This window comes from Coturnix japonica, chromosome 5, assembly GCF_054131305.1.
Source record: "Coturnix japonica strain WE chromosome 5, WE-NBRP24, whole genome shotgun sequence".
NCBI classification, from domain to species: domain Eukaryota; kingdom Metazoa; phylum Chordata; class Aves; order Galliformes; family Phasianidae; genus Coturnix; species Coturnix japonica.
This window is the reverse complement of record NC_140667.1, coordinates 19,679,966-19,691,693: the sequence shown is the minus strand read 5'-3', so window position 1 is coordinate 19,691,693 and position 11,728 is coordinate 19,679,966. Positions and strand designations below refer to the sequence as shown.

General features: G+C 41.1%; 1 protein-coding gene across 4 annotated transcripts in view; it reads left to right on the top strand.

Annotated features, from left to right (window-relative positions):
• The first annotated feature begins 449 nt into the window (after nt 1-449).
• The window catches only part of PRR5L (proline rich 5 like), a 55,200-nt gene continuing 43,921 nt past the window's right edge, over nt 450-11,728 (top strand). For all 4 annotated transcript variants that reach the window (XM_085550219.1, XM_085550222.1, XM_085550218.1 and 1 more), the window contains exons 1-2: nt 450-1,527; nt 1,911-1,988. The gene's annotated coding sequence lies outside the window, so the exon portion shown is untranslated. The remainder of the gene's footprint in view (nt 1,528-1,910; nt 1,989-11,728) is intronic.

Genomic DNA, 11,728 nt, shown 5'->3' with positions numbered 1-11,728 from the left:
CTGAGAAAGAAAACCAATTAACCCAGAAATAATGCTATAACACAATTTCCCTTCATTCTTATTAGTTTTCATGCTTATTCACAGCTAGTTTGTGTCTCTCCAAAACAACACGCTGCTTTCCATACTGTAAACAAATATATGAGGTTCAATTTTATACTGCTATTGTAACGCAAAGCCCTTGAATGCCAGAGATGCTCGTGGTGGCAGCGCAAGCACATACAGAACATGCAAAAAATTACTGAGCAGCAGGCTGAATAGCTACATATGCCCAGTAAGAAATGATGAACTTCAGCTTCCTATCAACTAAAAACAGTTTTACATGGCTCTCATTTTATGCCCATAACCTGCTGTAAGACTGACAAGAACAGCAGAATCACAACATTCAAGCTTTCCCTCAGGCTGGCACTCGCCGACACGGTTTGTCCCTCGCCTCTCGCCGTAGCTCTCGCGAGGCTGGCGGAGAGCGACTGGGTGTCATGGCGCTGTGGTGAGCGAGGTAACCGCTCTTGGACCCGGAGCCCTGTCAAGGAGCGGGGCTGGAGGTGGGAGGACGGCTCTCCCTCTCTGCCGGGCGGCCTTTTGGTCGCGGCAGCGGTCGGAGGATGAGGTGGCACCCGGCGTGTGAGTAACGTGCGGGAGGCCAATGGAATCCTCTGCAGATCCTTTCCCGTCTGCGGTTTTTTCCCATGTTTTTCCGTAGCGGTAGTATAACTTAAGAGCCTGTGTCAGTTCCACTTGACTTACGTCAGTGATTTTATGTTCTTTTTCCAGGCCGTTTTCCAATGGTACGATTTGCTCAGATCCCCGATCCTGAGTTAGCATTTCACACCGATGTCCAAGCCGCTGGCAAAGATGAATAATAAGATGGGTTACCTGATGAATGCTGCCAGGTGCTTGTGTAGGTGCAGCCCCGTGCCCAGACCATTGGCTGCTACAAACAGGCGTGTTGTATGGAGTGGCAGGCACTGGGATTGCCTGGAGAATGTGAACTGCAGGAAATTGTTTCTAAATACTTTTCTCTCTCTATGTGGATCACCTCCAATTTCTGTCTCAAAAGGCAGATGTTTTTGGTGCAGGTGATGAAGTACAGCAGGAAAAAAGTAGAGAGGCTGTGGTGAGCAAGCAGGCTCCACAAAGCTCCATGGAACTGGAGAAGTTGAAGGGTGATGTGCAGAACTTCAGAGCGAAGGCAGTGCTGGATCAAAATGAACAGTTCTTTAACAGACTATAAGTGTGCCTGTCCTAGCGATGTACTGGATTTGGCCTCAGAGTCTGCTGTCTCCACTAAGCAGTTCACAAACTGTTTAACTACCGTTTGGAAGCTCCTGAGAAACATCAGAAGACCAGCGGCGCTATGAGAAGTGGCTCATCTTTGAGAACTCGGCCTCTGTCAGGCTTTGTCAGCAGCTGCTGAGGGACTCCAGAAGGATGACACGGGGTGACCTGGTGTTCAGTCTGCACACTGTGGTGAACCTCCGTGTTCCTCAGAACACTCTCTTAGTCCAGACTTTGTTGAGGGTGTGCCAGGTAAGCATCAAAATCCCTCATGGATGTTTGGGCTGAAACACCGGGGTTAGTTTTTGGAGGGTATACAACATCAGGGAGGCTTGGGTTACATCTCTGGTTTAGTCTAATGTTCAGAGGAAACAGGGTTCCCTTAGTCTGTATTTACATTTAGTTTCCTTCATTTTTTTTAACCACTGCCTAATTTCACTTGTGTAACTGAGAGAAGTCTGAAAAATTGTTACCCTTTCCAAATGAAGTAGGAGACTGTGGAGATCAGTGGAGACTTAAGCTTATGAACTGACTTCTGATGGGAAGACAGGATGACAGGTACAAACTAAGAGGTTTTCTTTTCAGTAATTGTTACTGGTCTGAAGTAATGTAGCATTGTTAAACTCCTTTAACAGGAAAAGCTCAATCAACTGGATAGCCGCTGTATGTCAGCTTTGGCAACTACGCTAGCTGGGATGGATGAAGACAAGAATGTGAGTGCTCTTCAAGCTGGATTACAGTGAGAAAAATATCTTACACGTGTTATTAGTATTTAAATCTTGTTTGAATACTTTTTTTTTAAAAATCACAGAGGGAATGTCCATGCATAAAAGATGCATTGTGGTTTTAGGATCTAGATGTTGCATGAGATAAGGGCAGTGCAAGACAGTGATTTTTGGCACTGTATTTTCAGTTCTAAGCAGGAAGGCTGCTGGTAGGGTAGGATGTTAGACCACTCTGCAGCACTGCATATTCTGACTGGATCTCCATCACTGTGTTTTGTTTTGGTCTGGTTCCCTGACATGCCTCTGTTTTACCTGTGTGTAAAAAGGAGGAAATAAATCTGGTTTAAATTATGAAGTATTTTGAAAAATTAAGGTAAGGAAAAATTAAGATGAAAACGAGTTTTGATTTTGTCTGTCTGTGACTGCAGCAAAGCTTTCTGGCGAGTGCTTAATCAGAATAACTTCTTTGATTGTATGGCAAATTAAGACATCTCCTTTGGTACCAGATATAGTTATACAACCGCAGATATCTGGCCGAAGGGTATGGTATCGGCAACTATGGCATAATCCTGTACAAGCAGAAGTATTGACCCAATATAAGAATACAGCCTGTATCTTGCCTTGGAAGGCAGACCTTCCCCTGCTAGTACCTTTGAAACATTTGTACTATTCTCCCTGAGTCTCTGAGCCTCTAGGACCACCGGAGGATGATTCGTTTGGGACTGATGAAACGCAGATAGACTTGCACCTCAAGATGGCTTGTCTCCAATGGCACCTATCAAGCACTGGCCCACGGAAGACTGAACGTCCATCAAATCATCACTCAAATTATATCAACATCCATTGCAATGGGAAATTGTATCAGTGTCACATTGGATCTCTTTAATAAGGAAAAACTCACCTAATCATTGGTTCACGCTGTGAAAGGGTGGAGTGTATGGGAAATTGGTAATCACAGCCTGAACCTTTGATTAATCAGCTGAGCCAAGTGTCAGGTCAGCTGTGGGAGCACAGATGAGAGTAATTTAGCTGTGCCCCTGAAGGGGGTGGAGCTTGACTCCACCTCCTCTAGACCTCATTTAAGGGCTGACCACCACTAAGGCAGCATCTCTTGGAGATCACTCCTTGGTGGAGATTGCCTCAGTGGTTCCCAGCAGACCGAAGGCTTCCATATGGGTGAGTTTTTCCTGTAAATAACCTTTTGGGTATTTATAACTACTGTCTTTTCATTATTGTCACTGTACACACAGTTTTCCAGAAGTGAATAAATGGATTAATGTGTATTCCATATTTGCTAGAAAGATAAACAGCTGCCAGTGAGAACCTGACCAAAGAACAGACTTGATTAATGAGAGAGACGTTATTTGTACCCAAGAAAGCAATAGGCTTGTTGATACTGTTTGTCCCAACATATTTTTACATTAGAGGCAGAATAACATCTCTGGCTTTTATTCTGAATTTGTTGTTCTTCTTGCAAGCTGAATGTTCAGTACAAACTTAAGTATCCTCTTCTAAGATTAAATCTTGTGCCAGAGTCCCCCCAAAATGTCTACTTTTTAGAAACCAGTCAGTAATGTCCCTGATTATAGAGGACTTTCATCTAAAGCCCATTAAAATCAACTAGACTTCATTGGACTTTGAATCAAAGACCTATCAAGCAACTGTCATTTATTCTGAATCCTATGCCCAGTAAGTAAATGACCCTAACTTTCCTAATAACTATTTGGTGTCAGAGGTGTAATGCTTTCACCACAGAACAAAGAATTTCTTCTTTCAGAAGGAAAGTGTAAGCTTTGGGTTGAAGTTGAATTATAGCACAATCATGATTTGTGCCATTTGTTGTAAGAGGGGGGGGAAAAAAAAAACACAATGAAGCTTTTTTTTTTTTTTCTTTTTTTTTCCCCCTCCTTTATGTCTCCATTTTTCTTGTTTCAAGATTCTGTGTCCCCGCTAAGAGTTTGAACCCCATTCAGAGCCAGTTCTGGTAAAAGGGAACAAGAAACACCATGGGAAAAATGCTTTGGTAAACATTAGATGATATGTGTAGAAAAATATGGTGTCAATTACAGAAAAATACACTGCATTTTCAGAAGTCCATACTAGAATTTTGTTTGCCCATTAAGCAGAAAGAAACAGGAAGCATAATTCCTTTAATATCTCAATTTATTCAAGTTTTATTCAACTAGGGAAGAAAATTCTTTGTAAAAAATAATGATAATAATTTTAAAGCCCTCTTTCCTTCCTGGCACAGGAAATGTAAAAATAGGAATGGTTTACTTCCAATTCTTGTGAAAAGAGGTGAAAATCTCTCTTTTTTTTTTTTTTCTTATACCCTCTCATTTAGTTCTGAAAAGACAAATATAGTGCCCTAATCAGTGTCAGCTATAAATATGCTTATTTGCTCTGTTTGAAGTGACATATAAAACACTAAAGTACTCAGAGATGCTATCTTGGTTTGCAAGATTGCCATCACATGCTCCAAAACTGTGACGAATCAATTTGTGTGCTGTGAACCACCATCCATCCATAAAACATATGAGCTTTCAGTGAAATGCTTGATGACTTCTGACTACTGGAAGTCAGTTAGCATTATCAGTACTGCAGTGAAAATGATTGTAAATATAACATGTAACATTATTTTTTTTTTTTCCCAAAAATAATACAGTTTTATTAGCTAGATGTCAAATACATAATTGCTAAACACCAGCAGTATGGAATATGCTCCACAGACTTCTTACTCCTTTCTTCTTTTTTTTTCATAAAACTCCTTGCCCTGTTAGTAACAAAAACTTGATTACTGCTTTTCTTCTAGCCCAGGTTTGTTCTGAGGTATTGATTCCTTATTGCAAACTTCCCGTGCCCCACCTCTCTGTTCTCTTGGTCATCTTACTTTTAAATCTATAGCTTGAAAATGAATGTCTTAGATTTTCAGATGTCCAAGAGAAGCTTCATTTTCAGGACCAAAGAGACTTCTAATCCAAATAGATATGTCTCAAATACTGCGCAGCTTGAACCCATGTGTCTTAAAGCAGGAGCCTTAGATTCTAAAATTCTCCTTCCCCTGTATTCATGAACAGCTCTTCCATTTCTCAAGATAAAGGGGCAGGAGAGATGTTTTGGGCCTCATATGTGACTTGACTATAGAAGCAGTCGGATTTGGGGGGGCTTGAGGAAAAGATGAATCTCTCCCAAATGCTAAGGCCAACTCTCCTGTCATCTAGTGCAGGGAGATTTCTTCCAGAATACTTTCTCGGTTGTGTCCTGCAGCGTGTATTCATCTCCTTCTGCAAATATGATCTACATAATTAGCTGGAACTGAGTCAACAGTGCCAGACTAGGGCACAGGATACAGGAGGATTTTATTACGAGTTAGGTTTCCTGGAGGGAAGTCCAGTTAAAGAGGAGACTCACATTCTCCTTAGTCTATTGTTCAGTCCAACTTGGACCTGGCTTCTCCTGTTTATTTATTCAGACAGCTCACCACCTTGCATACCATTCCATATGTGTACTGTAAACACTGGCAAATCACTGTAGTGGTAAAAATATGTTGCAGCTATGACTGTCCACATCTTCCTAAGGTCAGCTGCTAATCGTGGTTCCTTCTGCCCTCTCTTCCCTTTTGACAGGCTAATGCAAGTAGGTACATGCTTGCAGTCTGTATCCTGTGCACAAAGACTTTCATTCCCCTGAGCGCTGAAGTATACGGGAACTTTCATCAGATGAAAAAATACCTTTCTGTCAGCAAAATGTTTCCTTCAGGGGCAGTGGGGGTGACAGAAGAATTCATTGCTTAACCTTCTGTATTTTTTGCAGAGGAAGACTTCATTATTTATTTATATATCTGGCTTACTTTTATATTCTGTGTCGGAAAAAAGAAAAGGAAGTGGGGCTGGGGGGGTATCACACAATATGGTATCAGATTATAGTTTGTTAGAATCAGCTTAATTGACTTTTGCACTTCAGGCTGTGAGTACATATTTAGCAACAGCCCAGTTATGTCCCTATACCTCCTCCCAGGACTAGGTGCCATCCTTGTGGTATGGAATTTTCCTCAGCAAGGTACCTATCCTTCACAGACTTTGGATAGTGTGGATGTGAAAATGAATTCAGGTATGTTTGCTATTGTGAAGGAGTGATTGAAGAGCAACAAACATTCCTTGCTAGCTTTAATTTAGCTAATACGGGTAAAAATAGTGGTGGCGACCCATTCTGGCCTATAATATTTTACATTGCCTACAAACTGAACTCAGTCTAATTGGGATCCCTGCTTGCCTGCCGGAGTTGAGATTTATGCACTCAGGTTGCTAGTTTTCAGTTTCTTGTAACAACAGCAAAATTAGACTAACCAAGAATCTGTTTTGTGTAAAACTAGCTTATAAGCAGGTTGGTCATTCACAGTGAAAATGGATCTACTTGATAACAAACATACAAATGCATTTGCTTTTGCCTTTCACTTCAAAAATCCTATGCGCAGACTTGAACATCATCCCTTCCATGCAGATGAACCCCACATACTGGATGCAGTTTACCACAATGTCCTTTTGTAAGACATGTTCCCCAGCCGCAGGTGAGCATCAGTTTGATGCCCTCTGCAAATATGTTCCACCTGACAGACCTGCTGGCCTGTGATATAATGTAGTATAGCTTAGACGCTGCTTTATTAATGTCTCATAGAAGGTATTTATTCCACAGTTTGGGACTGTGCCTTTTGTTAGTCATGACCTTGGTGGATGTCCCTTCTGTTGCAGAGAGAGGATATGAGTGAGGGCATGCTCAGGGTGTGATACACTTGGCATTGGTGAGTGATAAACCAGAATTACTGATTAATTGGCATGGTTTTGTCACTTTGATTTCACGTTTCAGCAAGGTGTGAAAATGATGGGGAAGGGAGGGAGGCTATTCTGTTGATTGTTTTTTAGAAGTGAAGCCTAAGTGTTTGTTGGCCTTGTATCTGCTCTAGTGAGTGAACACACACAGAAAAACCAAAAAACTTGGGACTCCTTTATGAATGATTGAAATTCCAGTCTTGCCTGGCACAAGAGTAAGTTTCACATAAAGAACTGTCTCTGTGGAGGCTTTTTGAAAAGCAATCAAAAATCTGAAAGACTAAGAAAAATTCTAAGAATTGGAGATGTGACAAACCACAATGCCCAGCTTCATCTTGGCACAGTTAGGATGAGTCTGATCCACAACATGTACAGTCCTAGACAGATTCCACAGCTGATATTCAAACACCCTTATAAGCTCTCTGTGGGAGAATATGTCTGTACACACAGCCATTTGGCCACTTCACAGTGTTGCTCATAAGCAATGTGAACACACATGTGCGGGGTTCTCTAGTTAATTAAATTTATAGTGGCGATCGTGAGCTGACTTCTACAAGTGCATAGGCCATTTTTGATTGTGAAATACTATCACATGCAGACTTCACCTTCATTTAAGCAAAGTAGTACTTTTATCACCTTATATCTTCTTCTCAGCCTCTCTACTTCAAACTTAGAATATAGCCTCACTCATCACTTATGATCCACACCGAGCCATTATAATCACTTCTAGTGCAACTCGTCATTTTCTCCTTACCTTCTGACCAAATCATTTTTTGTGCCAGTCAGCCCAGGAGGTGAATGTGTCCTGCTGTGTCTACGTAGATTCATTAAATTCAGCTGGCTCTGAGGACTACATAAAACCATGTTGAATAGGGTTAGACATTTTAAAGGGGAAAACTTTCTGACTGTGAGAACTCCCCACAGTAGTGGCTTTTACCACATCAGAATGATTCTGCCTCAGCCATTTCGTACCCACAGAATGTAACATGGTCAGCAAGTAAGATGTGGGAAGTTAAAAAAAATAAAGTAAACCAAAAACCAGTGGATGAATCACAGCAAGATGGGTTGAATAGAGAAAGACGTATTAGAAGCCTCTTGTAACTAGAACTGGGCAATATGACATCCATTTACCAAGAAGAGTCATCTAACACCTACTGATTCACTTGTTTTGCTGTAAGGTAAATGCCTTGTACCAAATGCCTTATACCACGTGCATACTTTTTTGGGTGTGCAGCTCTGATACGGAATGTAACCTAAAGTTGTTGCCAGCAGATAGCTGATACATGAAATATCAGGCTTCCTCACAGCTGGTAACTGAGCCATTGGTCACCTTGCCAAAACTACCACTGCGGTGACCTCTGTACAGACACAGCCAACAGACTGTAAATTAAGCGAGAAGCTGAGTCAGTGATATTTGTAGCCATGTTCTTTGTGGTTATGAGTGAGTCTTCACTCATATCATTTTTGAAGGCTGGAGGAAGAGGTATCATGGTAATCCTTCACTTGATATGAAGTGACAACTCAGGCTGAGATGTGGGATAAATAAGGAGAGTATTTGTCAGAAGCTACTAAAAGCATCTGGAAAGTTTAAGCATTGCCTGAATATGAAGACCTAGAGAAAGAAAGGCATGAGTCAGAGTGGCAGGAGGAGCCATATCTTACATATATTATGCTATAAAATGGAAAAAAGAAGTGCTAAGATTGGAGAGTATAAAAATGAATTGGTAATTAATTTCTTGTGCATGTGTTTTAAATTTTCTGGAGACAAGATGAAGGAGAAGAAAAGCGACCGAAACACAAAGTCCTCCCTTAAAAAGATAACAGTGATAAGGCAAAAAAGTAGGTAGGAGAACACAAAGCACAGAGGAATTTTGCAAGAGAATGGCCGTGGATGGCACGTTGGAGATCATGGGAACCAAACCGAGGATTGATTGAAAGGTATTTGGAAAATTTGGCATACCACGCTGAGGTCTAGCATATAGACATGAGGATGGATGTTGAAGGTTGTAAGTAATTAATTTAAACATTCTGTTTACTGACCTTCGGGATGAAAGCCAAGAGGGAGAAGAAGCAGATAGAGGTGCTAGAGAGACAAAGTTGGGAGATGTGAAAAATTAAAGCAGGATAATGGAAGGAAGGGTTTATTGTGCTTTCTTGTCCCCTTTGGAAATTTATATTATGGTTTCTAGCAGAGGTCAGTATAAAGAAGGCTGGTTGCCACTGCTTTTGCTTGACTAAAGAAAGCTGGTTGCTGTTTCTTTTGCCTGGCTATGATTTGTGACTGTAAAACATCACACACAAACATGCTTTAGTTCTTTTCTTCATTTAGATCTTCTCTCCCGGAGGGCTAGTTTGTTTGTCTTCTCCCTCAGTGGTTTGCCACTGACGTGACAAACAGCACTCTATGCGGGAGAAACACAAGCATTAGAAACACAGAAATTAGAAATGGAAAATTCCACTGCAAAAGATCAACTAGCCCACTGTGCTTTGTAAGCCAAGGCATAAACAATAGTATTGGACTTATTTAAAATACCACAAGAAGTGCCCCTGAGCAACTTCTCCACCAGGTGATGGATCTTATAGCCTAATCATCGCAACAGTGCTCATCCTAATCTTTGTCATTTTGTCCTGTTTTCTCGTTCTTCACAATAGTAGCGCTCTCACTTTTGCATACCTCATTTGTTCCACTCTCATGGTGCCTTATTCCAACTCTAATTTTCTCAGCTTTGCATCTTATACCTCATGCACAGCACAACCAGCCATGTTTAGCTCTTTCAGCTCACATGACAGTGACTCTAAGTCAGTACTTACAACTTCTACTTTTAAAATTCGAATTCCTATATATGTGCTAATGTCTTTCTGATGAGATTTTTAGGACTGAATGCAATATTCTATTGGGGTAAATGAGAACCGTTAGGTCATGACCTGAACCAGTGATTGAGTGCCTGTTGAAGGGGCATTGCCAGCCCTGAAAGCACAGGTGCAAACAATTTACTGATATGACTGGAAGGGTCCACCTGTGCAACTCAGGGCCCACCCCTCCCTGACCTTAATTAAGGGCTGGCAGTTGAGAGGGGATCACTTCAGCTTGAAGACTACATCCTGTAGAAGTTTCCAGTGAGCACTGATCCTTGGAAAGGGGTAAGTCATTCCTTTTTTATTGTGACTGCTGTGTTTCTGGGGTGATCCAAAATTGGTTAAAGGTAACAATATCTTCTGCCTCCTATCCTTATGTGAGATTGCACTACAGTACCACTGACAGAGGTCTTTGTTATAATTCCCACTTATGAACTATACTCTTTGATTGTAGTTGTTTGTTCCTGCTAATTTGCCTGTTGTCTCATCTTATGGACGTGACTGATTTACTGTGTGCTCTCCTGTTGTTTTAGGTGCCTTTGGTGTTATAAGGAGGGTGAGAGCCCTCCTTATGAATGAGTAGCTTTTGATTTATTTCTCTATGAATATAAAATATGTTTCCCCCACTCAATCCCCCAGTGGAATTGCAGTTTCCTGAACCTCGTTTTTGCCAGAGCTTTGATTTGTAAAACTAATGATGTTCTCTCAACCCTGCAACTTGGAGACATTTTCTTCCCTTTGCCTTCCTGAGCTTGAAATCATCATTTGAATTTTCAACTAAGGAGGAAAAAAAAAGCCTTTGCAGGAGTTGTTTAAGCTTTGTAGCATCTCAAATACACAGAATTTTCTCCTCAGGCTGTAAAGAGGAAGGTGAAAAGAACTGCTGAACAACTTTTGCAGTGTCTGAACCTTGGATAGGAGGTTACAGTTCACAGCTTATTCTCAGCCATCTGCTCCATGCTCTTTAAGTTAACCTCAAGTGTAGATTCTCCCTAACCCTTCTCTATTAAAACCATCCACTTAAACTCAAGTTGGTTTTTTTTGTTTTTCTTTTTTTAAAAAAAAAACTGTTTGCTTGTGTGCACTCTCTTTCTTTTGCTCATTTGACAGCTAGCAAATATCTGCTATCCCAGCAGATGGAAAGGGAAAGAGATCTTTGGACAAAATAAGAACAGTTTGAAAGATGGTGACTACTTAACGTGGTTCAGCTGCAGCTCTCAGCCCCTTGAAAATTAGTGCCAGAATTAGGAATGCTCTTCAGGCATTACAGTTCTCCTCATTGCCCTGCTAGACCATGCTGCGTGTATTTTGTTGTTTGTTTGCTTTTTTTCTTTTTATTCTCAGAACTCATTTCTGAGAAGCATATGGTATTGAAGACCTGTCAGATCACACAGACAAAGCGAAGGCTTTATGCCATGGATTCTTCCCATCATCAAGTGCATTATAAAACAAGCCAATTAAAGGTCACATTTGTTAGTCACAACTCTTGTGGTTTGGCTCTTAGTGAGCAGCAGGACGTGTGTGTGCTCAAGGCTGTCGTGCAGTCAAGTGCTGCAGAGAGGATGTGTGGTGTCAGAGCAGAGTGTCAAAAACAAAATTAAGGCTGTAGCTATTTCTCACATATCCGTTCAATATAAGCACTTGTAGCAGCATCTTTGATGTTGTCAATTTGCGTGCTTTTTAGTTCTTTTAGACAATGCTGCATAGCTGAGTAAGGCCAAAGAGGCAATTCCTTGCACACAAACCAGATAGCAGTCTGTAGCACTTGTTGGCTCCAATGCTAAGAGCACGTGTTTGTGAGTTATCGCTTGTCTCTGGTTTCTGAAGAAAGTTCTGTGCTTCCTACATTCTTCTTGGTGATCTCACTGAAGCTAAAAGTAAAAATGGAGCTGCTGAAGGTCACATTCCTCATCTGTCAATCTTACAGCTAAACCCTTCTCAATAGATATTTTTTTTTTAACTGCAACTCTGGTAAGCTTTAGGGCAGAATTTACCTAGCTGTGGAAGTTAGGTGTGTTGCAAAAGGTGCTGCCTTAACCAATCAGC